Source organism: Podarcis bocagei, assembly GCF_964188305.1.
Source record: "Podarcis bocagei genome assembly, chromosome: 12".
Classification (NCBI taxonomy): Eukaryota; Metazoa; Chordata; class Lepidosauria; order Squamata; family Lacertidae; genus Podarcis; species Podarcis bocagei.
Genome location: NC_138137.1, coordinates 42,123,704 through 42,135,360, shown reverse-complemented (window position 1 = coordinate 42,135,360; position 11,657 = coordinate 42,123,704). Strand labels below are relative to the sequence as shown.

The following is an 11,657-nucleotide window of genomic DNA, read 5'->3' as shown; positions in this document are numbered from 1 at the left end:
GGGTTTTGATTCTCAAATAGGAGAAGTATCTGAAGAAGTGTGCATGCACACGAAAGGTTATACCCAGAACAAACTTAGTTGGTCTCTAAGGTGCTACTGGACAATTTTTTAATTTATTTCATCAGCGATAGAATATCAGTTATCTAGTTGTGAATATTAAATGCAGAATCACATTGGCTACTGGGTGTCATGGGATTTGGGGAACATCAATATAATTCAGCACTAACATTCGTCAAGCTCAGCTGGGGTTGATCAATTATCTACTCCAGCTTCTAAAACATTAATGTTCAACATAAAATTGACTCTACTTCTGTGCCTCCAGCCTCTCAGTTCCTTTGTTAGCCTTTCCCAATTCCTTCCTAATTTACTTTTGTCCTCCTGCTCTTCATATTTAGATAGTAAGCTTTCTGGAGCAGAGACCTTCTTGTTCAGCTTCCATTTCATGATGTATGTTAATGCTGCTTTATGGAAAATCATAATAATATGTAGTATTAATGTTGAGAGTTTATATTATAGATCCTCAATTGAGGATGCAGTCCCATACCTATTGAACACAATGGGACTTGGCTTCTGAATAGACACACCTAGGATTGCACTGTGAATCACGGTTCAGCCTAGTGAATGAATTGGTTAGAATTAGCCTGGTTTAATATTTTAGCTAGATACGTTTTAGTGTTGAGTCTGTCCATATCTTTCATTGTTCCAGAGGTCCTCCATCATGCTTTTCCTCATCCCACTTGCTTTAGAAAAGAGAGCAAGATGGCCTCTAATGTATCTGTTTTCTTTATCTTCCATATTTATTATTACATTGCAGTAATATATCAAAGAAAGGACAAAATCAAAGCATAAATCGTATCTCTGCTGAAAAATGAGTCTCACTGCCTCGATGATTAAGTTTGTTCAGGGTTGTTAAAACTGGAAAGAGATCGCTAACATTCTGTTTTTCTTGGGTTTCATTTCTTCTTGTGAAAGTCAGGCCAAACAAGTACTTAGTTTAATTTTTCTTTTGATTTCTTCTAATTTACTGCTTTTCTGGCACAGTGCTGCAATATATTGATTGCCAACACAGCAGATTTATTTTTTCATTTCCCCCTGGAAAGTTAATATTTTATGGAAGTGTTTCTATTGGCCTTGGGCTTGATTTATTTTTTTCCAAAAACTAATTTTGGATATATATTTTACCTAACTATATCATCTTGAGCAAAATCAGCGCTGCTGTGTCTCTATTGCAGTGCTAACCATCTGATCTGCCCTTTTTACCGAGGATGTTTTAAATGGTCATTTTAAATTGTATCAATCTGCATATAATTTAATGGTAAAGATAGCATGCTGTATCTTTTTCATCACTTTTTGGAAGGTAGGTGGTCAGAAGTGTTCATTTATGCACACCATTATGTCCATATATACATTGCATTTAAATTTAATTTGCATTGCGTATCCTTTCTTTTTACATAAGCAGGATTATTCTGAATATTAGTGTCCAGTACTGGATTGAAATGGGACCAATGACCTGGTTATACCACAACAACTAGATACAACAAGGACACTTAAAGTAGTATCCAGCTAACTTGCTCCATCAGCCCAAGAATTTAAACTTGTTCAACTGAACTTCCCCCTTCTCCTTCTCTGAAGGGTTGGAGTTAGGATAGATTCGGGGCACACAGATTTAGAAGTATATTTTACAACATGAGCCCTAAGGATTTAAGATAAGAAAGAATGGTGTGCCAGTTGTCTCTGGGAATCAGCAACAGTCCTCCTGGTGGGATATTTAAAGGGCAGTCAAACCAACAATTCATGTTTTGCCAGATAGGCACATGAAAGGTGCTGAAGCTCACAGAGTTTTCCTGTAAGTTTGCTAGAGAGGACTCTTTGAGAGAGGACTCTTTGAGAGACAGAGGGAGGGCATAGACACCCACACCCACACACCCCTACCTGGGCATATCCTCCTTTTCATCACGGCAGCAATGTGAGAACATTTGCTATGTCTCAGCTGCAATGCTCAGACACCATTCCAAACTAGACTAAAGCATATCTTTGTAACTGAATTAGCATTTTAAGCCCGACTGAACAAAGCTGCTGTATTTGTTACTCTTCAACAAGTATTCCGAGTGAGTAAATGTTATTTTTACCTTTTATAAGTCTGTGTGATTGTTGTTTTAAGGGGGAGAAAGGGGGGAAATACCAGGAGAATCCAGTCTGCCTTAAAGCATCCTGGATTACTTAAATGAAAAGGCTAAAACTAGCCTATCGAAACTTCCTTTTAAGCTGCAATGGGATGCGCTCTGCTGAACTTACAAACCTAAGGAAGGAAGGATAATATCTAATAAATATATCAGACCCTGATGTTGGGAAAGATGGAGGGCACAAGGAGAAGGGGACGACAGAGAATGAGATGGTTGGATGGTGTTCTTGAAGCTACCAGCATGAGTTTGATCAAACTGCGGGAGGCAGTGGAGGACAGAAGTGCCTGGCGTGCTCTGGTCCATGGGGTCACGAAGAGTCGGACACGACTAAACGACTAAACAACAACAACAAAGCATCTATTCACATCCCTATACTATTCTCCTGTTTTTCTCCAGTCTGGTGTCCAGCATTATCAAGAAGCAGGGCTTTTTTTTCAGCCAGAACTCACTGGAACTTAGTTCTGGCACCTCACAGGTGGGTTCCGGCACCTTTCATGTGGGCGCCATTGTCATTCTAAGAGGGTGAATTCTGGCACCTCTTTTTCTAGAAAAATAGCAGTGTTAAGAAGTATACAGGCTCTATACATGCAGATTTCGGGGTGGGTGCCAGGGGTCAGTATGGCTGGGCCCTTGCCAAGATCGCAACCAGGCTCTGCGTTCCTGGAGCCCTCCAGCCCCTTTCCCCCTTCTTGATACTGTCTGTTCACCTGGCCTTTCTGAGCAAACAAGCAGTGGTAGGAGCCAGGAGAAGGCCTAGCAACTTCCCATCTCCCTCCAGAGAGCTGTGTTTGAAGCCAAAGGGAGAGCAAGGGTGAAAAAATGAGCAGAGCCTCAGTGGTGATGGAAGTGGTGAGATCATATAGGAGGAGGACCTCTGAGGGACCCTCCTCCATCTGCCACCAGCACTTCCAGGTTTTTCCAAGCTCTATATAACTTCCTTTCATTAAACGAAACAAAATGGCATTGGGTTTTACTGACACTGTGGAACTGAGTTGCACTTGTCTCCAGGGAGTAGGCTGTGCCTGGATAAGGGAGGGCAGCTGAATAGCTATAGGCAAAACACCTTAAGCTGATCTGAATCAACACACCCCATGGTCCTGGCACAGTAGCCGCATGCCCAGTGAGGAGTAGGAGTCTATCGAGATCTCTCCGTGGGCACAGGATAAGGATTTGTCATACTGTTATTATTTAAAAATTTGGACCCTGCTTTTCTCTAACTGCAGCGTTTTTAAATGTTGCAACGATCGCCAGTATTTGCCTTTTTTCTCTCTCCAACTCTGTCTCCCCATTAATTCTTTTACAGCTTTGCTGTTTACATCAGTTTTCCCGCACGGAAAACGGTTCTTTCTCTTCCCGCCGTAAATAATCTGACTCTGGAAGAGTTCCACCACCCTCTCTTGCTTGCAGAGTCTCCTCCTCCTCTTGCTGAAGAGCTGTACTTTCTTATGGCAAATTTAACAGCCTCGCTGGCAACGAGCACTCCACTTAATTTACGTCTTGAAATCCAGGCCTCTGCTGGTTAGCTCCACCAAAGCTGCCTGTCACATCTCATTAGATACAGATTTTATCTTCCATTCACTTGGCTTTTTGGCAGATAGTGTCACGATGGGGATGAGCAGGAATTTGGGAGAATGGCCTATATTGCCCCTAACTTAGTCCAATGCCTCAGATGCAGACCCAGCTTATGAAAGCTTAGTAATATCATTTATTGTACGTACTTCCTTCAAAATTCCACCTACATCTGTAGTTACTTTGGAAGGAAAACAGTCCACGTTTAGAGAACTGCATATCATCTGCTCTCAGGCTTCCCAATAGGCATCTGCTTGGCCTCCGTGAGCAAAGGATGCTGGACTAGATGAGCCACTGGCCTGATCCAGCAGGGCTGTTCTTATTCTAAAACTCTTCTATAGCACAGACTCGTGCTGATCACGTCTCACGTGATGCGGTTAAATGTACAAGGCTTGCATGCTGACTTCCCTTCACCATTCCTGGAGTGTGAAAATGCCTGCTCTGAAAAATGGCACGAGGCTAAAATTCCATCCTTTTGAAGCAAATGGAATGTGATCACTTGAGAAGAGTAGCAAAGGCTGTCTCTTCTCATTTTAATACCATTTTACAGCTGATTTATTCTGTTATGATTTCTTCCCCTGCAGGCAATAGGGGTGTGTGTGTGTGTGTGTGTGTGTGTGTGTGGAGAGAGGTCACAATTAGGAGCATTGGAATCTGCTTTATATTGAGTCAGACCATTATGGGGCTATCTGTTTAGCCCATTTTAGTGTTGGTTAAGTTCTAAAATTTCCCTGGAGCTTTTAACTGTGTATTGACAAATGTACTTTTTTCTGACTGACGGTCGAATAAAAGGTTGATGATGATGAGTCAGACCATCGATCCATCTACCTCACTGTTGTCCACACTGGCTGGCAACAGCTCTCTATACTTCCATATAGGAGACAAGCCCAGCCTTAACTAGAGATGCCAAAGATTTAATTTGGGACTGTCTCCATGCAAGCAGATGCTCGACCACTGAGCTATGGCTCTTCTCCAGGAAGCTAGATACCCACACATGCATGGGAAACCTTATACCTTAAGCATTAAAATTTAAGGAGAGTTTGACGGCTTTCTACAAATTCATGGTGTGACCATGCTATGTATGATTCTGGTTACTGTGTCTCCAAAACCAAACCCAAACAAAAAAACAGCAGAGCTGGGAAAAATGCAGAAAAAGGGCAACCAAAATGATTAGGAGCAAAAGCAACTCCCACTAGGAGGAAAGGTTGCAATTTTAAGGGCTTTTTTAGTGTAGAAAAATAAGACCAGGGGAGATGACGGAGGTAAATAAAAGTGGGTAGAGAGAACTATTTCTCCCTCTCATAATTCTAATATGTAGAGCCACCCAATGAATCTGAACAGTGGGAGATTTAGGACAAACATAACAAAGCAAATACCTCACATAAACTCACATAAGCAAATTCCATAATTTGCTTTCACCAGGAATGGCTTCCACTAGATGGCTTTAAAATCAGATTGGACAAATTCATGGAGGGTAAAGGCTATCAGTTGGTACTAGTCAAGCTGGGTATGCCACCTCCTGGACCATCGGCAGCTTGCCTCTGAATACCAGTCTCTGAGGGGATGGGACAGCAGGAGATTTGTTGCACTCGTGTCTTGCTTGCGGTCTTCCTGGTTTTCCACTGCAGGGGACAGGATGCTGGGCTAGGTGGGCCTTTGGTCTGATCCAGCAGGCCGCCTGCTTATGATCTTAAGGTCAACAGCAGAGATTTGCCTGCATATCTAAATAGCACACCAGGACACTGGTGCAAGTTTAGAAGCATCATGGAGAGGTGTACAAGGGGAAAGGTTATTACAGCCATGCTGTTCTGTTAGAGAAAAGTGGCCATTTCTCTAGGTACTTTATTGTAGGTGGCCAGTTGGGGGATATGTTTTATCCTCTTCATCCTGCCCAGCAGCCTTGCACTGAAGCTGCTCCTGGCACAATGCAAGACTTCTTGCATTGTGGGATTTCTTATTGTGTCGGTCAAGAGTCTTACTCCAACCTCTCTGCCAATCTTGCATTTGAGGCTCACCATCCACACCTAGCCAAAATCACTCTGCACCGTGGATCTTGGGTACAGACCGCTTCCACGCGAGTCATGGGAATGTGTCCCACGAGGTGCCAGTCTACCCAGGAATTCATCCGACATGACTTTTCTAAGCCACACTTTTGAAGTTTGGTGTGATCAAGAGATAGGAGCACAAAACTGGCTTCTTAAAAATATTGCAGTGGAAGGCCTTTGCTGCACTTGTTGCATTGCATCAGACAATGACTTGTCATAATACTGTTCAAAGAAAGCAAGAATTCTCCAATATTGGCATAAGTAACAAATCATTGTGGTGCAGAAGTATAATACATAATCTTGGGTGAATATTTTTGACCTCAAGTCAAGTGCTGTGTCTGCAGCTTCCATGGCAGGCTAGTTCTTTCCCAATTCAGGGGTGTTTCTTTTTTTCCTTTTTTTCCAGACTGAAGTAAATTGGGCTTGCCATAATGTGCTATTCAAACAAATCCTTTTTGTGCTTCTTAGCCAATCAGGCAACAGTTGGTGCCTGAATCCCATCCAACTACTTTTTGCTAACTGCCAGAATGTTACTTGTCGTAAGTGCAAAGCGGACATGGTTGCCAGTAAATCTGCCTTCATGCCCTTAAGTCATCTGGTCACCTGCTATATGTTCTGCCAAGCTAATCAGTGCTTGAGAGAAGATACTTTTGAATACAGACAGACTCCAGAAGTCTGTTGCTGTTAGGCATATTAAAGAAGATAAATGGCACATCTGCAAAACTCTGAGGCAGATAAACTGTAGTCTGTTTTCCCTATGCCGGTATGTATAATGAGGCAAGAATGGAAAAAAAGAATTTCAAGGTAACTTTGGAGAATTTTTTTTTTTTGCTTATATGCCTATCATGATAATGCAAATGATTTCTCTTGCCTCTCTTCTGAGGGTGTTGAACCCAAGTTGTGTGATATGAATAATACTCCTTCCATTTCATGATCATTTTATATTTTACCTGGTCCAGCACCTAGCCTTGATGAATGGTTGAATCTTTTTTCCTATTCCCAAATAGATTAATTGGAGTAATTGAAAACCACTGCATATGGTACAGGCAGGATCCTAAGAATTGTTGTGGTGACATAAGGGGCTTGCTTTAGCCCCATGGAATATTTAAGCTTTCTGATTTAGAACAGCAGATTTCCAGCTGTTAATTGAGATTAATAGAATGTAATATTTTGCACATGCATTTAAGAGTAAGTCCAGTTAAACCCAATGAGACATTTCTGGGTAAACATACATGAAATTGTGCTGTGAATGTTCCTTTGTCACATACAATGGATTGCACAGTTCTTTGGATCCTGGCCTCTAACTAGAAGATACCAATCGTAAAGGAACATCCCAGTTCCCTTAATGTTCAAGCCAAATGAATGCAAAAAAAAAAAAAAAAAAAAGCATTTAAAGTTAGAGTATTCCCACCTTCCAGCTACTATTTCTTGTTCATTTCGGGTAATATAATGCTACAACAATGAAATATATAATTTATTATCTGGGAATTTGGATGGAGTTTGGACTTTTAACCAAAGATCAATTGATGCTGCCATTTTTGCCTCTAACAGCAGCCAGCCAGACCCCTCTGGGAAACCATCCCCATTGATTCAACCCAAGATCTAGTGATCAAATTTATAATACCACTGAATCCGTAGATTCCATTTTTAACTGTTGTGATTAATAGTTATTGATCAACTGACCTTCCCTGAATTTGCCTTCCATATATCTAATGGCCATTGTAACATTCTGTGGCATTACAGTTCGTAAGTTAATTATAACTGTGGTTGTGCAGAGCCTCATAACCTAGTTTGGAGAGATCCTTTCTCAGCCTGATGATACAATCCACAATAACTACCGTATTTTTCGCCCTATAGGACGCACTTTTCCCCCTCCAAAAATGAAGGGGAAATGTGTGTGCGTCCTATGGGGTGAATGCAGGCTTTTGCTGAAGCCTGGAGAGTGAGAGGGGTTGGTGCGCACCGACCCCTCTCGCTCTCCAGGCTTCAGGAGAACCCCACCGCCAGCCCCACAAGCTCAGGGGACAGCGGGGAGGCGCAGCGCGCCTTTCCCGCTGTCCCCCGACTTGGTTAGAAGGCTGGCGGGGGGGATAAGCCTGCTCCTCCCCGTCGCCAGCCCCGCAAACTCGGGGGACAGCGGGAGGTGCAACGCGCCTTTCCCGCTGTCCCCCGACTTGGTTAGAAGGCTGGCGGGGGGGCTTCCCCCTCCTCCAGCCCCACAAGCTCCCAGAGCGATGCCAAAGCTGCACGCAGCTTTGGCATCGCTCTGGGTCCTGTTCTGGGGGCTAGCGTCGGGGGAAGCCCGAGCTCCCCCCGCCCCAGCCCCACGCCTGGGGAAAAAAAATAATTTCCCCCCTTTATCCCCCCCCCCCAATCTAGGTGCGTCCTATGGGCCGGTGCGTCCTATAGGGCAAAAAATACGGTAGATGCCATTTGCCAATCTGTCTGTCTCACAATTCAGTGCTTGCAGCAGATTGATGTGGTTTTGTCATGAGATGGTTTTTAAATGTTTCTGTTTTGGTTTTAATATTTTCCATAAGGCTACTTGCCTGGGGAACATGGGGCGGGGGGAAATAAGTAAAATTGAAACTAGTTAGGGGTGAGACAGTTTTTGGCAGTCTTGACAACTGTTGCCAAGGCGATCAGATGATTGGGAAAGTGACAGGGCGGTTAGGCTGGAAAGTGGGGAGAGAGGGGGAAGAGAAGGAACGGTGAGCTAGTGAGGAAGACAAAAGCTGGCAAAGTACATCTAGTGAGGAGAGATGTTGATCAAGTTCTGGGAGCAACGCAGAACAAAACAGCAGGCGACAGGACAGCTGTGCGGTGCGGGGGGACCCGGCAGCCGACAGCACCAAGGAGCACCACAAGTTTGTTATTTCACAGGAATACCTGGCCAACATAAAGGACTTGACTGGGGTGTGTGTGTAAAGCTGCAGTGTTGGTTCAGTTTACCAGAAAGCTTTGCCTGGTGTCTTACAGATAACTTGCCCCCTCCTAGTGGTGCTGCATAAAAATTGCTGGCACATTTGCAAAGCTAAGCAGGGTCCGGTATGGTTTCAGTTGGATGGGGAACCATGTGTTGAGATTCTTGCATTGCAGGGGGTTGGGCTAGATGACCCTCGGGATCCCTTCCAACTCCACAATTCTATGATTCTGTGATCTATGAATGGAACTGATACAGAGAAATGGAAAGCATTTGTTGTTGAAACTCTTTCATGCAAGCCTTTGTTAGCTCTAACTGAAGAGTAGAGAATGCCTTTAGAATATGTCTCTATTTTACCACTTCATTCCAGCCATGGACTTTGCTTCCTGTTTTCATTCTACAAAGGCAGGATAGTGTAAATTCCTTGGCTTATGCTCCTCTGGCTTCTTATGAAAACTAGTTCTTAAGTGCATCAAATTGTTTGCATCACTGGTACCCTTATGTGGCTTGCCATTGACACTGTAATTACATCTAGGTTTCCATTTGTATGAATAGACATGCATTATGGTGCACACTTTTCTCCTCTGTGTTTTCCTTTTAGAGCATATTAGGCACAGATATGTGCCCCTGGATGCCCCAGTGAAATGAAAGGGATTTTCATTGTGCTCAGTGGGTTGTGCTTAGTGTATGAAAATAGAATTGTCTACGCAGAACTTGTTTTATTGGAGGACATGCACACAGGCTGGTTTCCTTTGTGCTTAGCTCCTACCAATCACTTGCCCTCTGGAATGAATGTGAATGACATCAGTGTAATTATGCCCATGCACACACAGAGTTTTCATTCTTGACTGTTGTATGGTATAGTGGTTAGAGTGCCTCTCAGCCTAACCCACCTCATAGGGTTGTGCAGGTTAAAGGAGGAGGGGGAAGAACCACTTAGAGTCCTTAGAGAAAAGGGTATATAAAGGTAAAGGTAAAGGGACCCTTGACCATTAGGTCCAGTCGTGACCGACTCTGGGGTTGCGACCCTCATCTCGCTTTATTGGCCCAGGGAGCCGGCGTACAGCTTCCGGGTCATGTGGCCAGGATGACTAAGCCGCTTCTGGTGAACCAGAGCAGCGCACGGAAACGCCGTTTACCTTCCCACTGGAGCGGTACCTATTTATCTACTTGCACTTTGACATGCTTTTGAACTGCTAGGTTGGCAGGAGCAGGGACCGAGCAACGGGAGCTCACCCGGTTGCAGGGATTCGAACCGCCAATCTTCTGATCGGCAAGTCCTAGGCTCTGCAGTTTAACTCACAGCGCCACCCACATGCAATCAAATCAATCAATCAATCAATCAATCAGTCTTTTCTTTAAAAATAGTGGAAGACAGGCAGGCAGGGGGGGCAAGCCAGTGGTTGGCTGGGGCAGGTGGTCTGGATTGATTGGTGGCCCTTGCAATGAGTTACCTAGACTGAAAGAGAAATGCAGTTTTTTGTGGGGGGATAGATATTGCATCAGGCAGTGGCCTGGGGTTGATTTCCCATTGTGAACTGATTCTCAAGACTTGGGAGGATTTTTGGTTGTGCATCTGCTGTTCATGCAGAAAGCCTTAAGTTAAATCCCAGCATCTCCAGGTAGGACTGGGACAGACCCTTGACTGAATCTCTGGAAAGCTGCTGCCAGCCAGTGTAGACAACATGGCGCTAGATGGACCAATGGTCTGACTTGGTAGAAGATAGCTTCTTACATTCTCATGGGAATTGGGGATCCCTATACAAAGAAACAGCCACTGTGATCCCACCACGAGGTACTTTTTAGAAATGAAAAAGCTGCATCTTTAATTTGCAGCATCTCTGATTAAAATGTCCCCTCGTTGATTAAAATGGACTCCCATCAATTTAATCAACTTTATCTCTAGTCAGTTAATCAGCATTTTAAAGCATGCATTAGCCCTGCTAATAATGTTGGCAACATCTCTGAGTCATTTTGTACAAATAACTAGTCCTGAAAAATATTTCTTATGTTTTAGCACTATACAAATATTCACAGCAGGCTGCATGGTGTGTGTGTGTGTGTGTGTGTGTGTGTGTGTGTGTGTGTGTGTAAGTAATCATAAAATGTTTTTGGAGTTTATTTGATTAAGCTCCATAAGCGCTAAGAGCATTTCCTGCAGACTTAAAAAACAACAACCCTGAGCTCAAAGTAATGTAGTCAGAAGAACCAATTACTCTCATCTTTGTTCCTTCTGCAGCATTTAGATGTCCTGCATTTTTCGAGCATTGTTCATGTCAAGTGTTTCATAGAATGCTAGAAATGTGGAGTTGGGACTCTGAGGGTCATCTAGTCCAACCCCCTGCAATGCAGGAATTTCAATAAAGCGGATGGCCACCCAACCTCTCCAAAAAAGAACAGTCCACCACTTTCCAAGGGAGTCCCTTCCAGTGTTGGGCAACCATCCTTTGAAATTTGCATTTTTCTAATTTTACAATGCAGTTCTCTAATCAGGTTATGTATGCAAAAATGCATATATTAAAGTGTGCATAAAATGCATATATTGGTGAGAATAATGTACAGAAATGGATTATATTAGGGAAAATGGATTCCACAAATATGCATATTAGACAAAATAACAAAGGTGTAAATTAGGAGAAATTCTTCCTAAAATGCTGATGAATTTTGAAAAAAATAATGATTCACAAGTGGAGAACTGAATTTAAGATTATAAAATTAGAATTTGAGAGAAACAAAAATGGACAGATTTCCTTGTCTCTATTCACCAGTGGGAATGGTTTTGTCTTACTAAGGGTGGTCCAGTCCAATATCGCACAGTAAACTCCGCCTTCTCACACATTTTAACTCACAAAACTCTTGTTAGCATCAAATTTTTGGGACAGTCCATTTCAAAAGGTTGTAAGGGTTGATTGGCCAGTTCCTCAGTCACTACCCACT

At 43.2% G+C, this 11,657-nt stretch overlaps 1 long non-coding RNA gene across 1 annotated transcript in view; it reads left to right on the top strand.

The window, feature by feature from the left end:
* The first annotated feature begins 1,933 nt into the window (after positions 1–1,933).
* Positions 1,934–11,657, top strand: part of LOC308569895 — a 40,854-nt gene continuing 31,130 nt past the window's right edge. Inside the window, exon 1 of the long non-coding RNA XR_014000914.1 lies at positions 1,934–2,108. This is a non-coding gene — a long non-coding RNA (uncharacterized lncRNA). The remainder of the gene's footprint in view (positions 2,109–11,657) is intronic.